This window comes from Podarcis filfolensis (genome assembly GCF_964270895.1).
Source record: "Podarcis filfolensis genome assembly, chromosome: 2".
Classification (NCBI taxonomy): domain Eukaryota; kingdom Metazoa; phylum Chordata; class Lepidosauria; order Squamata; family Lacertidae; genus Podarcis; species Podarcis filfolensis.
The window spans coordinates 63,271,705-63,291,574 of NC_139605.1; the positions used below are offsets into that span (position 1 = coordinate 63,271,705).

General features: G+C 42.6%; 1 protein-coding gene and 1 long non-coding RNA gene across 3 annotated transcripts in view; one reads left to right on the forward strand and one right to left on the reverse strand.

Moving 5' to 3' along the window:
* Nucleotides 1-19,870, forward strand: part of ADAMTS2 (ADAM metallopeptidase with thrombospondin type 1 motif 2) — a 338,043-nt gene that overhangs the window by 675 nt on the left and 317,498 nt on the right. The window contains exons 1-2 of one of the 2 annotated variants that reach the window (XM_083592178.1): nucleotides 1-134; nucleotides 799-883. The gene's annotated coding sequence lies outside the window, so the exon portion shown is untranslated. The remainder of the gene's footprint in view (nucleotides 135-798; nucleotides 884-19,870) is intronic. The other variant, XM_083592179.1, reaches the window with a different exon arrangement.
* The window catches only part of LOC310752505, a 106,330-nt gene continuing 102,330 nt past the window's right edge, over nucleotides 15,871-19,870 (reverse strand). The window contains exon 3 of the long non-coding RNA XR_014542976.1: nucleotides 15,871-16,066. This is a non-coding gene — a long non-coding RNA (uncharacterized lncRNA). The remainder of the gene's footprint in view (nucleotides 16,067-19,870) is intronic.

Sequence of the window (19,870 nt, forward strand, 5' to 3'; positions counted from 1 at the left end):
CACCTGGGACTGAGGGAAACTTGCTTTTCCGAGTCGACTCGCGGAAGAGCAGGGTCTGGGGTTGCTGCTTTTGCCTAGGGGAAGGGAAGCCGGGAGTCCCACCGACCTGAGTTTAAAAGCTTGCAAGCTCCCAGGTGGGCAGCTTCTCAGCAAAGGGCGGGGTGGACAAAAGTTGTTTTTCGAGAGTTAAGGACTACCTTGAGGAGTGACCAGGTCAAGGTCCATCCAGTGTAACACCGTCTCCAAAGGCCCAGACCCAAGAAAGGCTGGGTGAAATAACTTCTGCCCTTTGCCCCCAGCATGCATCTAGTAAGAAAAGCTTCCCAAGTTGGAAGCTTTCAGTTTGGGATGGATCTCTCCCTCTGATGCTCTTTAAAAAGCATCTAAATGAAAGGCCATCACCAGTCTTGAAACGATTTATTTTGCGGGACGGATTCAAGCACATACCAGAAAGTTTGTGCAATTAAAGCGGACACTTCCAGACGCTTGCTGTTTTGGGACAGGATTCACTTACACGCTGGCAAATTCAGGTTGCACAGTTAACACTGATTTGGAGATCTTGCACAATAAACCCCCCTGCCCCCAAGTTCGGACTTGATGAAATAAGGAAAGTGCCCATAAAATGTAATGGAAGTGTGGGTTAAGAATTGCTTGGCATAGCAGTTTTTGCAAACAAATCAGAAGGATCACTCAATAAATAGTCAAATGTCATTTATTCATGCATGTTGAATGAATGTTCAATAAACAAGGCATCTGGAAGTGAACACTAGCATAACAAAACTGCTTTTTTCTTTAAAGGGACTTTAAAGAAAGTGCAGTTAGGAAAGTAACAGGAAAATACACTGAAAAGCGTAGGATGAATGAATGATTAACAGGAAGACATGTAAGTACTGTACCCTGCAAACAAATCAGGATAAATGCTCAGTAAAGACTAGAGGTAGTCTAATCACTGGGGTAAGCTCTGTGCAAGCAAATCAGGATGAAGGCTGAATAAATTGCTGGCATGGGAGCTTAGCTTGGACTTCAGTGCTGTTCCAAGCACGGTATCATGAACCATGAGCTTTCACTGCCACCTAGTGGGTTGACCTGGTAAATTACACTGTCTAGGGAACTACTGTACTCATTTTGGAAACAGGAACAAAGAGTGGAGGGGTTTGCAATAAAATATTGCAATGGATTCTGTGGTTGAACCCTTAATGACTCGCATGCCACCAATCAATGACCAAGCAATAAAGCTGTGAAGCATTAGATTTCAATGCCTTTCATGTGTCCTCTGCTGAAACCTAAACAAAAAGGCACTGAGGTTTCTATGTAATTGACTCTGTGGGTGGACCATACTCATACCACTACAATGATCTCATCTACCTGGATGAAGGGGCTAGTCCAGGACAGTCTATAACATTTCATGCCAAGTGGGCTGCAAGAGTACTTCAATACAGAGCATGCAGGCTGCACACTGCCTAGTCACGGGGGGGGGGGGCGGGGGGGGAGTGTTGAGGTCCAAATCTGAGGCACCCCAGCCCTTAATGCTGCTTTCCCAAAGCCTGGTAAGTGAGGCACAGGGCTTTGGGAAGGAGGCACAGGGTCCTAGAGCTCCCCATTCTTTCCCAAAGCTGGGAAAGTGCTAACTAGGCTTTGGGAAGGATAGAGAGGACTCTAGGACCCTGTCAGAGCCCTCACACCTCCTTCCCAAAGACCAGCACCTCGCTTGCCCAGCTTTGGGAAGGCAGCATGGGAGCTGGGTGGGGCGTCAAAGGGTCCGCATGCAGTCCTCGGACACACGTTTTGAGGCACTCGTCAGTCACATCTCAGCCTTCAGAAATGCAATAAAGAAAAGCTCTAACCATTTGGATGCATTTAGCCAGAGGTTTATATGAAAAAAGCATTTCCCCCCCAAATGAGGTTTCCCATGAGAAAATAGAGATGCCCCCCCATAAACTGCTACCACAGTTGCAAAGCTAAGCAGGTTTGCAAACTGGTTTTAAATTGGGTGGGGGACTGTGTTGAGATTCCCTCATTGCAGGGGGTTGGGCGAGATGACCCTTGGGGTACTTTCCAATTCTATAATTCCATGATTCTATGTGTTTTAATTCACATCTAATTTATTTTTAACTGCTTGCCTTTAGAAAAAAACAACTTTTAAGTTTGTTAAATCTTTCTATTGTTCTCTTATGCTGTTCTGTGTTATGCAGATTTATCATTTTTATGGTGGATTTTATTGTCATTGGGCAGTATATATATATAGTTTAGAGACATATTTCGTATGGTCACAAAACACACCAATGTGTAGTAAGAGCATATGAAGAGTCCTGCCAGATGAGACCAAAGAACTATCTCAGCCAGGTTCTTTTTCTCACAGTGGCTTACCAGATACCTATGGAAGCCTGGGATCAAAAGGCCCCTCCTCACTTGCAATTCCCAGCAGATAGTATTCAAAGGCATTCTGCCTCTCACAGCAAAGGTATCCCATAACCACCATTGCTAGTATCCATGGATAACCTTAAACTCCATTAAGTTGTCGAATCCTCTTTTAAAGCCATTCAGCTAACTACAATTTATGATGCGGGAGCAAATTCCTAAGGTTTAATTCTGCATTGTGTAAAGAAGTGTTTTCTTCCACCTGTCCTCAATCATCCAGCTTTGGCTGGATAGTCCTGAGTTATCGTATTGGGAGAGAGAGGCAGAGTTTGGCGGCTGGTCCTTACTGACACCATTTTATTAATAGCAAATACTAACCTTTTCTCTTTCTAATTTCATTCATTGCCTTCTCTGACCTTTTCTCCTCAGAGGAAAGAGACCTATCTTTCTTCTTCTTGCACCCACAAACTTCTCTATCTCTGCCAACATTTAATCAGCATTCAAGGAGTTGCCCAACCAACAAGCTATGGCATGGCCAGGGGAAGGAGCAGGCAAGTGAAGGAGGGCATGGGGCAGGCACCTGAAAATGACCCAAGGCCCGCCGGGAGGTTCCAGTCCACTGCTTGCTCTAGGTGGAAAAGCCCCAAATGTGGCAACCTTTCCTCATAGAGGGGTTTTCATAGTAATTGCTATTCCACTGGAAACTGATGGACAAGTGCAAACTATTACTGTTGGCCCCTCTCATTGGTAATTTTTGGCTGTAAAGGTCATTTTATTTAAAGGAAAGTTATAAAAGTCTAATATTTTTAAAAAGCTCGTTCCTGAGTTTCATTGCATTCAAGCATGACCAAGAAGTGCTCAGTTTCAGCCGGGGGGGGGGGGGGAAATGTGTTCCTCGTGCCAGAGAGTGGGATTACTATGGTGAGTACAGGGGCAAATTTAGCTCCCTCCACCCTAATGTATCTACTTACCTTCTCTGATATACGTGAATGGCTGCCACTCACTCCTATAGGAAGGTTTCTGTGGGCTGTACATGGAGGCAACACTGCAGTGTGGTCCCAAAAATGAATAAACCACAGGCTCAGCTGGCTTCCACCCAGGCATTCCATGGCCAGTCAGTGTATATTAGGTTTTATTTACAGATCTGATATCTTAAAGGCTGCTCTTCCTACTGAACCTATTGTTAGCCCAATAAAAGTTCCCTAGATTCCCTCCCTCTCTCAATGATCAGTTCAAAAATGTGACAACTGCTTGTACTTAACTGTTTTTGCTCACCATAACTTCAAAGTGTCAAAAGTATCTCTTCAGATGAATTTCAATTTGGCTACTCTTTCATCTTTAAGGCTTGGTTCTGGTTTCCTAGAGATTTTGCTTTCTCTCTATTTTTATACAACTTTTCCAGATATTAAATTTGCACACAAAAGGCATTTAATCATCTAAATGCTGAGAGACAGACTATGACACAACCAACTTACTTCCCGCAGACTTAGACTTCCACCACAAAAACCAGACACCTGAGATTCTGGCTTGTTGAAGTGAAAGATTCAGAGTTTCAGATTAGAAGAGAAAAGATTATATATGTTGCAGGGTTCTCCTCCAAGCTTCAAAAGGATGGGGAATTTGTTGCTGCACAAAGATACCTTCCGTTCACGTGGAATGTCCTTTTTGAAGTGCTGATTTATTTATTTATTTTTTTCTGCTCAGGGGATGGTTATCTTCTGTACTAATAAGGAACAGCCAAGGGACTGTGGGGATGCGATAGGTTACTTCCTTAGGTCACACCAATTTGTTTCAGGGCTTAAATGAAACTGCACACATTGTAGTCATGCAGAAAAATAAGAACTGGGGCAAATTCCTTCCTTCCTGAGGTCCACAAGAAGTTCTTATTAAAAGTTCTACTTTAAAGCTGGACAACAGCTGTGACTGATGTCTTGAGTGGCTGTGGGTGAGGCAAACTGTTGGGGAAGGAAAATGAGTTTGGACCAAACTATACATTACATTGGAAATCTGTGATCAGACCTCCCTGATTCCCCCCCCCCCCCGTTTCATTTATAAGCTGTTTTCTGAGTGGAGCGGGGGCTCCAAATTAGAACAGTTGGGGGGGGGTTCAGATTTTCTCTTCATTATTTTCCCAATCTACATCTTCTCACCCTTACCCCATCATTGGTTGTTGATTGCTCTGGTGATAAAAAGGATCTGTATCCCAGGATCTCACCTTTTATCCTTCTGCTTTGTGTATTTCTTTCAAACTTTACCATTCTGTGAATCTTAGGTCTCATGGATAATTTTATCACGCATCGGGAGCAGATGTATTAGTGGCCAGTGTGGAGAGGGTGGCGTTGCTTACCTGGTTTCCAAACACCACACATCATTGCCTGTGCCAGCCACTATTGGCAAAATGTATCGTCAATATAGTCATTCTGTAATTCACTGACCCCTTCATGGATCACTGCCTTGCCGTGGCGAAGGGGCTTGAAGAACTCAAAGAAGCTATGAACTATGCCGAGCAGGGCACCCAAGATGAACAGGTCATAGTGGAGAGTTTTGACCAAACGTGATCCACCTGGAGGAGGAACCGGCAAGCCACTCCAGTATCCCTGCCAAGAAAACTCCATGGACAAAGACAACAGGCATATAAAAGTTATGACGCTGGAAGATGAGCCCCTCAGGTCGGAAGGCGTCCAACATGCTACTGGGGAAGAGCGGAGGACAAGTACAAGTAGACCCAGAGCTGATGAAGCGGCTGGGCTAAAGCCGAAAGGACGTTCAGTTGCGGATATGCCTGGAAGCGAAAGGAAAGTCCAATGCTGTAAAGAAAAATATTGCATAGGAACCTGGAATGTAAGAACCATGAACCTGGGTAAGTTGGATGTGGTCAAAAATGAGATGGCAAGAATAAATATTGACATCCTGGGCATCAGTGAACTAAAATGGACGGGAATGGGTGAATTCAGTTCGGATGACCATCATATCTACTACTGTGGGCAAGAAACCCGCAAAAGAAATGGAGTGGCCCTCATAGTCAACAAAAGAGTGGCGAAAACAGTACTGGGATGCAATCTCAAAAATGATAGAATGATCTTGATACGAATCCAAGGCAGACCTTTTAACATAACAGTAATCCAAGTTTATGCACCAACTACTGGTGCTGAAGAAACTGAAATTGACCAATTCTATGAGGACTTACAACACCTTATAGAAGTGACACCAAAGAAGGATGTTCTTCTCATTATAGGGGATTGGAATGCTAAAGTAGGGAATCAAGAGATAAAAGGAACAACTGGCAAGTTTGGCCTTGGAGAGCAAAATGAAGCAGGGCAAAGGCTAATAGAGTTCTGTCAAGAGAACAAGCTGGTCATCACAAACACGCTTTTCCAACAACACAAGAGACGACTCTACACGTGGACATCACCAGATGGGCAGCATCGAAATCAGATTGATTATATTCTCTGCAGCCAAAGATGGAGAAGCTCAATACAGTCAGCAAAAACAAGACCTGGAGCTGACTGTGGCTCAGATCATCAGCTTCTTATAGCAAAATTCAAGCTTAAACTGAAGAAAGTAGGAAAAACCACTGGGCTGGTAAGATACAATCTAAATCAAATCCCTTATGAATACACAGTGGAAGTGAGTAACAGGTTTAAGGATTTAGATTTGCTGGACAGAGTGCCTGAAGAACTATGGATGGAGGCTCGCAACATTATACAGGAGGCAGCAACGAAAACCATCCCAATGAAAAGGAAATGCAAGAAAGCAAAGTGGCTGTCCAATGAGGCCTTACAAATAGCGGGGGAGAGAAGGCAAGCAAAATGCGAGGGAGATAGAGAAAGATACAGGAAATTGAATGCAGATTTCCAAAAAATAGCAAGGAGAGACAAGAAGGCCTACTTAAACGAGCAATGCAAAGAAATAGAGCAAAACAACAGAATGGGAAGAACCAGAGATCTGTTCAAGAAAATTGGATATATGAAAGGAACATTTCGTTCAAAGATTGCCATAATAAAGGACAAAAGTGGTAAGGACCTAACAGAAGCAGAAGACATCAAGAAGAGGTGGCAAGAATACACAGAGGAATTATACCAGAAAGATATGGATGTATCGTACACCCCAGGTAGTGGGGTTGCTGAGCTTGAGCCAGACATCCTGGAGAGTGAAGTCAAATGGGCCTTAGAAAGCACTGCAAATAACAAGGCCAGTGGAAGTGATGGTATTCCAGCTGAACTATTTAAAATTTTAAAAGATGATGCTGTTAAGGTGCTACACTCAATATGCCAGCAAGTTTGGAAAACTCAGCAGTGGCCAGAGGATTGGAGAAGATCAGTCTACATCCCAATCCCAAAGAAGGGCAGTGCTAAAGAATGCTCCAACTACCGCACAATTGCACTCATTTCACACGCTAGCAAGGTTATGCTTAAAATTCTACAAGGAAGGCTCAAGCAGTATGTGGACCGAGAACTCCCAGAAGTGCAAGCTGGATTTAGAAGAGGCAGAGGAACCAGAGACCAAATTGCAAACATGCGCTGGATTATGGAGAAAGCTAGAGAGTTCCAGAAAGACATCTACTTCTGCTTCATTGACTATGCAAAAGCCTTTGACTGTGTCGACCACAGCAAACTATGGCAAGTTCTTAAAGAAATGGGAGTGCCTGATCACCTCATCTGTCTCCTGAGAAATCTCTATGTGGGACAAGAAGCTACAGTTAGAACTGGATATGGAACAACTGATTGGTTCAAAATTGGGAAAGGAGTACGACAAGGCTGTATATTGTCTCCCTGGTTATTTAACTTATATGCAGAATTCATCATGCGAAAGGCTGGGCTGGATGAATCCCTAGCCGGAATTAAGATTGCTGGAAGAAATATCAACAACCTCAGATATGCAGATGACACAACCTTGATGGCAGAAAGTGAGGAGGAATTAAAGAACCTTTTATTGAGGGTGAAAGAGGAGAGCGCAAAATATGGTCTGAAGCTCAACATCAAAAAAACGAAGATCATGGCCCCTGGTCCCATCACCTCCTGGCAAATAGAAGGGGAAGAAATGGAGGCAGTGAGAGATTTTACTTTCTTGGGCTCCATGATCACTGCAGATGGTGACAGCAGCCACGAAATTAAGAGACGCCTGCTTCTTGGGAGGAAAGCAATGACCAACCTAGGCAGCATCTTAAAAAGTAGAGACATCACCTTGCCAACAAAGGTCCGTATAGTTAAAGCTATGGTTTTCCCAGTAGTGATTTATGGAAGTGAGAGCTGGACCATAAAGAAGGCTGATCGCTGAAGAATTGATGCTTTTGAATTATGGTGCTGGAGGAGACTCTTGAGAGTCCCATGGACTGCAAGAAGATCAAACCTCTCCATTCTGAAGGAAATCAGCCCTGAGTGCTCACTGGAAGGACACATCGTGAAGCTGAGGCTCCAATACTTTGGCCACCTCATGAGAAGAGAAGACTCCCTGGAAAAGACCCTGATGTTGGGAAAGATGGAGGGCACAAGGAGAAGGGGACGACAGAGGACGAGATGGTTGGATAGTGTCTTCGAAGCTACAAACATGAGTCTGAACAAACTGCGGGAGGCAGTGGAAGACAGAAGTGCCTGGCGTGCTCTGGTCCATGGGGTCACGAAGAGTCGGACACGACTAAACGACTAAACAACAACAACAACAACATAATTCACTGAATTGGGATGCCATGCTTGATTCCTGTCTAAAGTTTGGCATCAGGTCTCTGGATAGCATTAGTTCATCTCAGAAGAACTTTTTGTGCAGACAACCGGGATTTAGTGTTACCGTGGTGAACATCAGTGAAAGATTAGCCCAATGAAAAGTATCATGAAGTAGAAAGTGATTTCCTAACTACCACTCACAAAGCACTGGTTTTCATGGCAAACCAAGAAACATATTAATAATTTAAAAAAAAACTGTTCTATGTACGCTGCTTAGGGATTCTTTGATTAAGTGGCTTGTACATTCTTCCGGACAAACAAAATAGATTATTGGATTAATCTGTTTCCTGTAATGATGGATCAGAGTGCTTTCCAATAGATGTCACTGTAGCACTTCCTTACTCATATTGGAAATCTGCACTTCACAGAATAGGCTTTACAGTACTTGCTCAGACCTCTAGCAAATCCACTATACAGCTGCTTAGTAAAACCACACCATTTTCAAAGGCTAATTCCCCTGACATATCTCAGGAGATTACTAAAAACAACCCTAGTTTATTAAGGCACATTCTTAGTTCACAGGGAGAGAATGGAGTAAAATAATGCTCACCATTAACTCCCCGCCATATAGTACGTAGGCTGCACTTCCTTCTAATTTTCCTCATAAATAATATTTAACAGAAGAGTAAAAAAAAAAAAAGTATTTTAATTTATTTTTAAAAGGGGAGGCGGAATACTAAATGAAGCCAATAGAATCTTAACGCTATGAAGATATACAGTATATCCCCCTACATTTTCAGATGCTAGCTCCAAATTGCAAGTATCAAGAAACTCACATATTTAGTATGTTATCTTGCCATATAGTGGTAGTTCAAGAATATGTGTCCTCTCAAAGCATTTGCTTGGCTAATGCAAAATAAGCGGACGGATACCGAATCCTTTTAAAGCTCATCTCATTCATTGTAACCCTGCTGAATGTGCTGTGCTGTTGTGATAAGTCCCAACTCTATAGGAAGCCACAACAGAGAAGTTCGACTCAGAGGGAAAACATGGAAACATTTGTCTAAGGGGAGCTGCTTTAGTCAAGATACCTGTGCTGCTCACTGGGAAGCTAAAACACTGCTTAATGAGATTTGGGAGGGGATACTATATTTGGGAGTGAAGTGATATTATAAAGCACACAGGTAAACCTGGAATTTCCACCCCCCCAAAATTTTTTCCAGTGATTTTATTTGGAAGTAGTTAAGGTCTCATGTTTTGTTAGAGAATGGCCAACATGCTTTTCTGTCTTTCTGCTGCCACTGAAGTGGTGTGGGCACATTCACTCCAAAAAGGCCTCTCTTCATTTGCCCAATAATGGGGTCACAAATGCTTGTAGGGTTGCTATTTGTCCTCTTTTTCATGGGCAGAGTCATCAAAGCGATCCATTGTTAAAAGTAGATGTTGGCAAATGTGTCCTCTTTTTTGCTCTTCAAAATATGGCAACCTTATTCATGCTTCCACCTTCTACTGCTCTGCGGCTGGAGCAACGGATGCTATAAATTCTGCTACTTCTCTTAAATTCTCACTTTTAAAAAAGCCTCCTGATGATTTATGGGAGAATCTTGCTTTTTGACCTTAAAAGAAACACTAGTCATCGCTTACCTAAGGAGCCTTTAAAGTCATTATCTCCAGAGACGTTGGCCGTACCAGAGGAAGCCATTTTAGGAAATGAATCAGCAGCCTGTCTGACATTTATAGAACTGCCAGAGATGTAATGATTGATACTGGGGTACCTAAACCTACTCTCCTGTACAAAGTTTATCGCTAATCAGAGAGATGTTCCACTGAAAGTTGCTGAGAACTTCAATCTGCCAGCTGCCACCGATCAGTTTTGCTTTTGGTGATTCAGCTCTTTTTGTAAACCAGGCCACTAACTGTAGGATGCACAAGATTTGCTTTTAACAGTGCAATCCTATGTCTAGCTGTTCAGAATCAAGTCCTGTTCAATTCAACGGGGTGTTCTTCCAAGTAAGTGTGTAGAGCAGCCTTCCTCAACCTGTGCTCTCCAGATGTTGGATCCCAGTTCTCATCAGCCTCAGACAGCACGACCAATGGTGAGGCATGGTGGGAGCTGTAGCCTGAAACGTCTAGACAGGGTTCCAGCCCTATTTATAAAGAGAGAGGTTTTGGCAACAATTAGTAATCAAGAAGGGCCACAGTTCCCTGTGCCTGTAGTAGGAAACAGTATTCCCCCCAGTGTTTTTTTTCCTGTCTGAGTAAGAGCCTCATCTGTTCAATGCCTGCGTGTGAGCCTGCCTGTTGAAGGCACACAAAAAAGGGTGGTTATAAGGTTTAGGAGCCCTAGTCTGGGCTGGAGAAACCACTTATCAATTCCACCATGGCAGTGAGTCCAGAATAGCAGGCGGATTCCAGCCATGTTTACTTGTTGGAAAGTCCTACTGGATTAAGTGGGACTTTCTTCTAAAAATAAACAAGTGTACCGTATACATCTGGTCAAAGTATGTAACGTGTGAAGTTTTCAGAGGTCTACTAGAAAATGGAAGAAATGGCTAACTATTTACAGCTGGGGTGGGGAGCCTCAGGCCTAAAGGCTAAAGTGGCCCTCCAGGCCTCTCTTTCTGGCCCTTGGGGACTGTTCCTAGGTCCTCCTTGAGTGCTGTTGCTCTTGGGCTGGATGGAGAAATGCACATGGGGCATGGGTGAATGTAAAGACCTCTGGCTTTCATTGTACAAAGGTCAGAGTCACACTTTTTGCTGCACCCACTTTTGTCTCTGGACCTGTCCACCACTGACTTGTGGCCCCCGGAAGGTTGCCTATGAGGGAATGTTGCCCTTGATCTGAAAAAAGCTTCCCCACCTCTGGGTGAGATAAAATTACATTGATTCCCCTTCAGGGAAGAACTGTTAACAATTATAATTGTTTTTGCATACTTTGGACTAGTTTTTGCTGATGTGGTTGTTTCTTTTTTTGCTTCACTCCTTGTCTTGTGTTTTACTTTGCTTGTTTATTTGTTTTAGCTCTTACTGCGTTTCCCTCTCCCCCCAATTCATTGAACTTTGCTTCTATTGTACAGAGGAACATGAGGTGTCAAGTATTCTTTATTTTGGCTTCCTAAAAGGTAGTAACAGTTAATAAAGCCCTGAAGTATTTGATAAGAAAGGGGTATAAATATAGATTAAACACACAAATTGAATGCAATAGTTTTAAAAATATGACACATCTTTGGTTAGCAGCCATGAAAATTACTAAACAGGACATAAATAGCCCTCATAAGGAACTCAGCATGATTCCGTTGATGCAAAATAAACATGTTGTGAATTACGGGAGAAAATTAAATATTTTTGTTAACCCAAGAAAATGCAAAGCACATTCCTAAAATGATTTCAAACACCACAAAGACAGAAAATAAATAAAGATGAAACTGTACGGACACAATCCAAATTTCAGCACCTTTCAGTCCCATTGATTTTAACTGGATTTAAGGACTCTGCTGAGATCTGGGTTCCTATGCTATGGAGAATAATCCACAGGGGCCCTGCTAGGATGAGAACGTTGCCAACCCATCCCTATTCCTCTGCTTGGCTTCCAGAATCCCAACTCCACCTCTCATGCTGGCCACCATAGCCTACAGCTGTTGTTTATTGGTGCTGTCGATGAGTAGATAGGGATCCCATCTCCACCCTGCTTCTCATTCTTCTTAGACGGCTTTAGGACAGGGCTTCGAATGGAGATCATTGTAAAAGTCAGTGTGGTTTAGTGGTTAGAGTGTTGGACCATGGCTAGGAAGGCCTGGGTTCAAATCCCCTCCAAGTCCACATTGCTTTCCTTGGACCAGTCACACACACTCAGCCTAACCGCCCTCACATTTGTTGTAAAGACAAAATGCATGGGGAATAATGATATGCATCGCTAGAGGGCTGAGCCCCACAGCTTTTGTGATGGAACCCAAATCTCCTGCCCCTCCCTTCTAAGTTGTATTAAACTTTTTTTAAAAAAAACACTTTTTGTATTGGATGGCTGGACGCACAGCATAGCATAATACTGGTGAGTCCCTAGCTGTCTGCCATATGAATTTACTTGAAGTATCTGTGCAAATAAATGAGCATATGCAATTTTTATGCAAATTTCTATCATGGGCCCATGCTTCAAGTCCTTTAAATACCTAGCAATGGGACATGTCATTTTAGGGGTAAACTTAATTTTTGCAAATTTATTCAGTGAAGGGTCTTAAAAATATGTTTTAGGATTTGAGGAATTCAGACCTGCTATTATTGTTGTCATTGGGTAACATTTAACTTGGCAAGGCTATGTTTGATGAAGAAGCACATAAACTGCTTTCGGAAAACCAAATAATTTTAATTTTACCTTCTGAATACTAAATACTAAATAATAAAAATAATATTAATACTTGGCAATCGTTGTTAATGATCTCTATGCAATTTTACATACATTCTACCTAACAAGCAAAACTAAATTAAATAATTAATTCAACCAAAATATCTTTGGAATTCCCAAGTCATGTTACAAATTTATAGCTCTCCTCATTTTGGGAATTTGAAAGTTGAAAAATTCAACATATCCTAGCCTATCAATGCCCTTGTCACCTTTTGTTCTGTGTAGGAAGGGTGGGATGCAAATGTTCTCCAATTCTGGGCTCAGAGTATGACAGATAAGCCCTACTGGATCAGACAAGGGCTTACCTAGTCCAGGGGTTAATGTCAGGTGGGCTGAGCCTACCCACCACTTTTCTATAATTGGCTTTGGCTTTTCCATCATCACTTTTCTCAGCATTGTCCTTTTCCACTGGGAAATCAAAGACATAATTAGTATAAGAAATTAACATCCCTCTGCTTTTTTTCTCACTCTGAGCTTTCTATTCCCGCCCCCCAGCTATGTTCTCATTGCCTCAGGCAGTTTCATCCCTCTCACCCCAAGGTTAATCTACCTCAGGCCTCCTCAACCTCGGCCCTCCAGATGTTTTGAGACTACAATTCTCATCATCCTAGACCACTGGTCCTGCTAGCTAGGGAACACGGGAGTTGTAGGCCAAAAACATCTGGCGAGCTGAAGTTGAGGAAGCCTGATCTACCTGCTAGTAGATGGTTTTTGAAATCAAGATGGAGACTGGGGATCTGGCACCCTGCTGTGTTCCAACTATTGTTGCATCAATATTTGTTACGGGTAGTTTTGACATAATACTTGTTTGCACATATATTTTCTGGGGAAACATTTACATTAATTTCTTTTGGCCAAATATGGCTTTTCCTGTCCATTTCAACTTTGTTTTATTGTATGGTATTGTAGTTATCAATATTGAAAACGCAATATAGCAGCAAGGCCTAATATGGTAAATGATATACTGATTGATTGTTGAAGTAAGCCTCTGGAAAAAAATGTCTCAGCTGAGACAGGTTTTTTTTTAAAAAAAATTAGAATAAGGGGAGAGGTATTGAGGTTTTGAATTTTGAATTTAAATTTTGGTTTTCAAACTGTCACTCTTCCTGTGTTGTGAGCTGCAAAATATGACCCATCCAAATGATGCTTCCCACAGCTGCAGACAGTCAGCCCCTCCCTACACCCCAAGAAGCCAACAGTAATATATATATGTGCAGTTGCAGTTAATGTCACTGGCTGGTGCTAGCTATACAAGATGTGCTTTTGAATGGCAGATTCTAGTGCTGTATCACACATATCATTACCCCTAGCTTCAAGTGAGGTGCCCAAATCACTCAAAGCATCAAAGTCTACCCAGAGACTCTCTTTTGGAGGTAGTCCCAACCGAATCTACCACCACCTGCCCAGATACACTTGGGAGATAGTGCCCACTTTGCAAGGAACATTTCACAGTCTTCCAAATACTTGTGGAGTGCCTGAACAAGGAACTCATATGTCTAGGGCGCGTTCCAGCCTCTGTAGCAGGAGCCCAAGCCTAGTGTGTGGAATGAAACCCTTTTAGATGCAAGCTTCTGGTACAAAAACAGAAGCAAAAAGTTTTATTTATTTGGTAGATTTCTTACCCACCCTTCACCATAAAGTCTTCGGGTGGATTACAACAATGCAATACAGTGGTACCTCGGGTTAAGAACTTAATTCGTTCCAGAGCTCCGTTCTTAACCTGAAACTGTTCTTAACCTGAGGTACCACTTTAGTTAAGGGGCCTCCTGCTACTGCCGTGCTGCCACCGCGCGATTTCTGTTCTCGTCCTGAAGCAAAGTCTGTAATCCGAGGTACCACTGTATACAATTATTAAAAACAGATAAAATGGTTAAAATTATAAAGCAAGTAAAACTATTCTAGATGGAACGTAAGAGTACAGATTCAATAAGAGAAGTGGGCCCCATAAGACAAAACAATTTTTTTTTACCACCAAAGTCCAAGGTAAAGAGTTGCACGATAACACCAAGGTTGCAGGTTTGAGCCCTGTAAGGGACAGCTGCATATTCCTGAATTGCAGGGGGTTGGACTAGATGTTCACCAGGGTCCCTTCCAACTCTATGAATCTGTGGCTACTAAAAAGCACCCATTGCCTATCAGAGGCTCATGAGTCCTCCCTTCTCCACCAGATAAATAGGTATCTGTATCTGAAAATGCATGAATTTGTAGCATCAGAATGATGCATACTTTTGTTGCAAAGAGAAGGTGTATCAGCTTTGGAATGATTTCTAGGTTCTTATTCCAAATGCACCCCCCACCTCTCCCCTGTCTCAAGTCGATTATAAATTCACCATTAGATTTTATGCCTCTGCTTGAGTCATTTGTGCAGCTCAGTGCTTGCAAAACATGAATTTCAACAGCTTGCCAGAGGTTCTCGTGTATAGTTTTGCTTGACAGACAGTGATTTTCAATAACACACCAGGCCAGTGCCTCCACATCCTGATGTTCCTGGCATAATGAGGTCTTCCACAATAACTGATGGTCTGGATCAGTTCTGCTTTTTTTATTATATTTGACCAGGGTATAAGCTGGAACAATAAGTGAACAATACAGAAGCTTTTGATTTCTCATCCTCAAAACTTTTTTTAAAGCAGCAGATAAACCCTGATTTTTTTTAAAAAAAAACCTGTTTTATAAAGTACAACGATATAAATGGCATTATTTTTTATTTACAAATTCAGTTCACGTAAACCAAAGGCTTGGTCAGATGAGTACCTTCAACCCTGAGATTTTTATGTTTTCTGGAAAAACAAATAAAACCATTTTCGGTGTCCTGTGTTAGTTTTATGGTCTTGTGTTCTTTCTTACACACTTCAGTGAGCCAAACCACTTTCAAGTGAAGTTTTTTTTTGGGGGGGGGATGTGTGTTATTCAAACGCACTGCAAGAAAATATTGTTACAGTGACTAGGCAGATATTTCCAGAAACCAAGAAATGGAATGTATAAAATGTTCTGGAATTAATAGGATGAAGAGAAAATGAAAAGATGACACGACATTGAATCTCAACAGCTGGATACCAATTACTATTCTCGCTCTCAAGCAAACAGAGTAACTCGGTGGAGGTATCCTTCTTGGCCCACTTCAGGCAGGCAATTTAATTAGTGATCTTTTCTCACTTTCAAATAGCAGAATAATTTTTTTTTTTAAAGAAGTTTCACCTGAGATAGGAAAATCTCAGCCTTCATTTCAGAGAGGGCATTGCCACTCTTCATTATTTTCCACCTTCATTTTTATGAAATTACACCTGTCTCACCCTTTGATAAATCCAATAGCTTTTATCTTTTTTATATGCCCCTAAGAGGAACCTCAAACATAAAAGGGATTCTCTTGACTATGGAAATAGCCTTAAAGAGCCTAGATTAGAAGCAGCAAAGTGAAAATAGACATTATGGAACCAATTACCCTTTGTTTCTTGCTACTTGGGTGGTAAGGTCACAAGCTGGCGTCTGTGTCGGCTTCTTTGACAGAACGGTGGTTGTGAACTAGGATGCAGCTACAGTTTCTTCCATGTAAGTCTTCTCGTTATCCTGACACCAATCCTTCCTCCTTACCTACAGGAGGTTTGTTTGTTTTTGCTTGCGTGTTTGAGGAGATAATGATGGGTGATGTCTGGGGAAGAAGCAGGACAAGAGAGGCTTAGGCTACATTTTTACTGGATATCTATTTTAAAAACCGACAGACAATCAGATGCAATCTCTGGGTTGTCACCATCAGTCCAGAAAGAAAAGATGCAGTCTGCCTTACCCCCCCGGATGTTGCTGAAGGCAGGCTCACAGTATTGCTATGATTTTGGGAGTGCCAGACTCCTCTAAATCCCTGGACCCAGTAAGTGCTAGAATTTAATCAAGGCTTGCTTCTTCCATAACCACAGAGCTGGATTCAAGAAGATATCAGCCATAGCTCTCTTAACCTTGTTGTCCCTCTCTCTCAAGCTTGCCGCTTTCTATCTCGGTGACATCACTCCTAACCTTTCAACTCTAAACTGTGGCAGTATCTGTTGTGGTGGGAGGGTCTACCCGTTTTTGGTGCTTTGTTCTTATAATGGGCCATCTGTGATCCATGTATGCATTTGCTCCCTACTGTGGACACAGCCAAGGAAATCTCCAAACAGCCAGGCAATGCACTGCCAGTAGGGGAGTGGCAGAGGCTTTCTGCATGCCTGAAAGATGGAGTGGGGAGGAAGGCCCTGAAGGAGGATTATGAAGTATGTGAGGTAGTTTGGGAGCCATTGGCCACTATGGTAGCTGGCAGGCTTCCTTCTCTGTGATTCTTCATTAAGAAACAAGTTATGAACTGGGGCTAAGCAGATTTAAGTTTAAATGTTGAGTTACGATGCTCACTGCTTCTCTTCTTAGTTCTTGCTTTAGCTCCTTATGTAAAAGGTTTTGTTCAAAAACAACCCAGACAGCCAGGAAGCTCTACAAAGAAAAGAGTGTGAGAAGCACGGCCAGTGGGAAGGAGAAATAAATGAGAAATGCACAGAGTGAAAATACTAAAGGGTTTAGATGCCATTGTACTAGTCAGCCTTTTATTATTTGCTTTGGAAAATGTATAATTAAACAAAGAAAAGAAAGAACTGAACAAAAATCTGTTTCAGTGGCTTGGCTCGGATGTTCCATTTGATTTTGGAGACTTAGGCTGCTAATTTGCTACAGAGATTCTTTGTGATCTTTTTTTCTTTTTTTGTCAAAAAAGGGTGGTTGTTGAAAGACTAGTATTTCCTTTGCCTATAAAGATGAAAGGCATATTTATTTATGTATTTTAATTCCCAGAATTGTTGCTTTAAAGTGGGATAGCACTTACATACCGCATCATAAGCTGTGGCAAAGCACCAGCCACCGCCACCACATTTCTCCTTAAGTTCCGATGGCACTAGCTCACTTTGTTACAAACCTTCATTTTCTACTTTGCTATTAAATAGGAGCAGGTTCTTTGTGGCTCGAGCAACAGCATGCCAGAGATAAATTCTGGTGCAGCTTTCTCTAGCACCTAATGTTGTTAAAGGCACAGGAGTCCTGCCAGAAAAAAGGTTGGTCATTGCACCACACGATGAATAGTATCCTCAGCATATTTCTATTGCTAACTCTATTGCTAACACTTTAATTAATGTGTGTTACCACGTCTGCAAATTATGCTCCCCCCTCCTTTCAGTGCAATAATATAATCTCCAGCGGAGAGAAACAACCTGCCTTCTCATCTCTGGCTTGCCTACTTTAGATGGTGGCCTGTCACAGGACTCTGATGCAACTCCAATATTATATGACTGGTAACGGTGCGAAAGTATGTTAGTTTCCTTTAATGGACCCCCACCCCCATTTCCTTCACTATCTCTGTACTCTGGTAGGTGGACAGATTCAAGAGAGGACAGAGCTCCTGCCCCTTTAGCTGTGTAGTGCTTTTAAAAATCTGGACACACTACTCTCTAGCCACCAACTTGGATGGCTTTAAAAGAGGATTAGACAAATTCAAGGAGGACAAGGCTATCAACAGCTACTAGCGACAATGGTTTTGCTCTACCTCCACTATGAAGCCAGTATGCCTCCGAATGCCAATTGCTGGGAATCGCAGATAGACAGGGTGCTGTTACGCTCAGGTCCCGCTTGTGGATTTACCGTAGGCATCTGGTTGGGCATTGTGAGAGCAGGTTGGGGGAACTAGGTGGTCCATTGGCTGATCTGGCAAGCTCTTATGTTTGCCACCCTCCAACTTCTGCTGCCTGAAGGAGGTGCCTCACTCTGCCACATGTTAGAGCTGGCTCTGCACTCCTGTGGTTTTACTGTCTGTGAATCAGAAATCCTCCCCTCGCCCCCCCAGCAACTGAATTCGTTGCCTGTGACTCTGGCAACTCACTTTGCTTTCTTGTTTTGGAGTCAAGTGGTTGCCAAGTAACTTAGCTGACCCAGAGGTTGTTAGGAGGAGTAGCTTAGCGACTGCAGCACCTGTGCAAATGGACATGACAGTGACACAGTTATTGCTGGTTGAGCACCATGAGTTAATAATGGTTTTAAATCTTTCCTTGTATTTTTTTTAAAATGTTAGGTTGTTTTTGAGTTGTTTTTTAAAAACTAAGCAACGAACGAACAAACAAACAAACAAACAAACAAACAAACAAACGAGAATGGAGGATGGAGCCAAAATTGCAGGGTGAAGGCAAGAAGGAAGTTTTGGGATGAGGAGGGAGGGTGGCACAACACTCCTGACCTAGCAGGAGACTTCCATAGTAGGGTGGATGTTATTCTTTTCACTTGCTGTCTTGGAGTTACTAAAAGCAAATTGATTGTAAATGGAATAAACTATAGATGAAACTCATCTGTCAAAGAAACAAGAGGAATATTTTCTGCTGTCATCAGAATTTCTTAGTGATCTGTAATACATTGGGTTGTATCCAGTACAATCATCCTGTTAGCACAAAGACTTCCTCTCCTTCTCCCCCCCCACCCCGCATGGCCCCAAATCTGTTTTTGTTTCCCCACAACCCTCTGGAGCAGATTGTAGGAGAACACTAGGAAAGGGAGAGGAAGTCCCATTGCACAGGCAGAAGTCCTTGCACCAACAAGACAACTTGTGTGTGTGTATGCTTGTCAAAGATTTTTGAAAAACAAAAGCTATATTTCCTTTTTATTATTAATGTAAGTGTTGTGACGTGGGGTTTGTGATTTCAGCTCTCTTGACATAATATGCTGGAGACAGTTCTGTAGTAACGCTTCTTTATTACAGCAAACAAGACTGAGAACTGAGGAGGGGAGAGCTACATTTATAGGGACAGGGAACTAGCTAGAAAGGATACATTTTGGAGGGAACAATATCAGGCAATCACAGTCCTGCCTTTTGGAGGAAACCAATAAGACAGAGGATCCAAATACAGCAGCTTAAATGAACCAATAGTAGCTGTACCCTCTGGAACCAAAAGGCAGTTACTTTACCCTAATGCAAATACAGACAACAATAATACAGATATAAAATCCTTTGACTCAATACACAACACCCCTCCCCCCCTAGTGAGCACTGCAGACGTAATCTCTCAGGTACTGTGGGGGCCTACAACTTCTACTTGATCTCCTGACAACAGGTGTTGCCGGTTCTGGATTGGATGTTACCTGTGGTAGGGGGGGTGCTATAGGGGTTTCGTCAGGAACAGATGGAGTCCCAGACATCGCAGGGTCCCCTACCTGTACCTCGTCATCCTGAGGACTAGCAGACCCTGGTTCATTTGCTGAAGCCCCTGGTGACTGCACCTCTGGGCCATTTTCACTCTGGTCTTGCAGCTCTGCGTCGTTAGCCAGGGATGAATTATCTGACCCCTCCCTGCTGAGCGCCCGGCGCCTCAGCTGATCTATATGTCTCTTCCAAACTTGCCCATTTTCCAAGGTCACATAGTAGGACACTGGTCCACTAGTCCGGGTGACCACACCA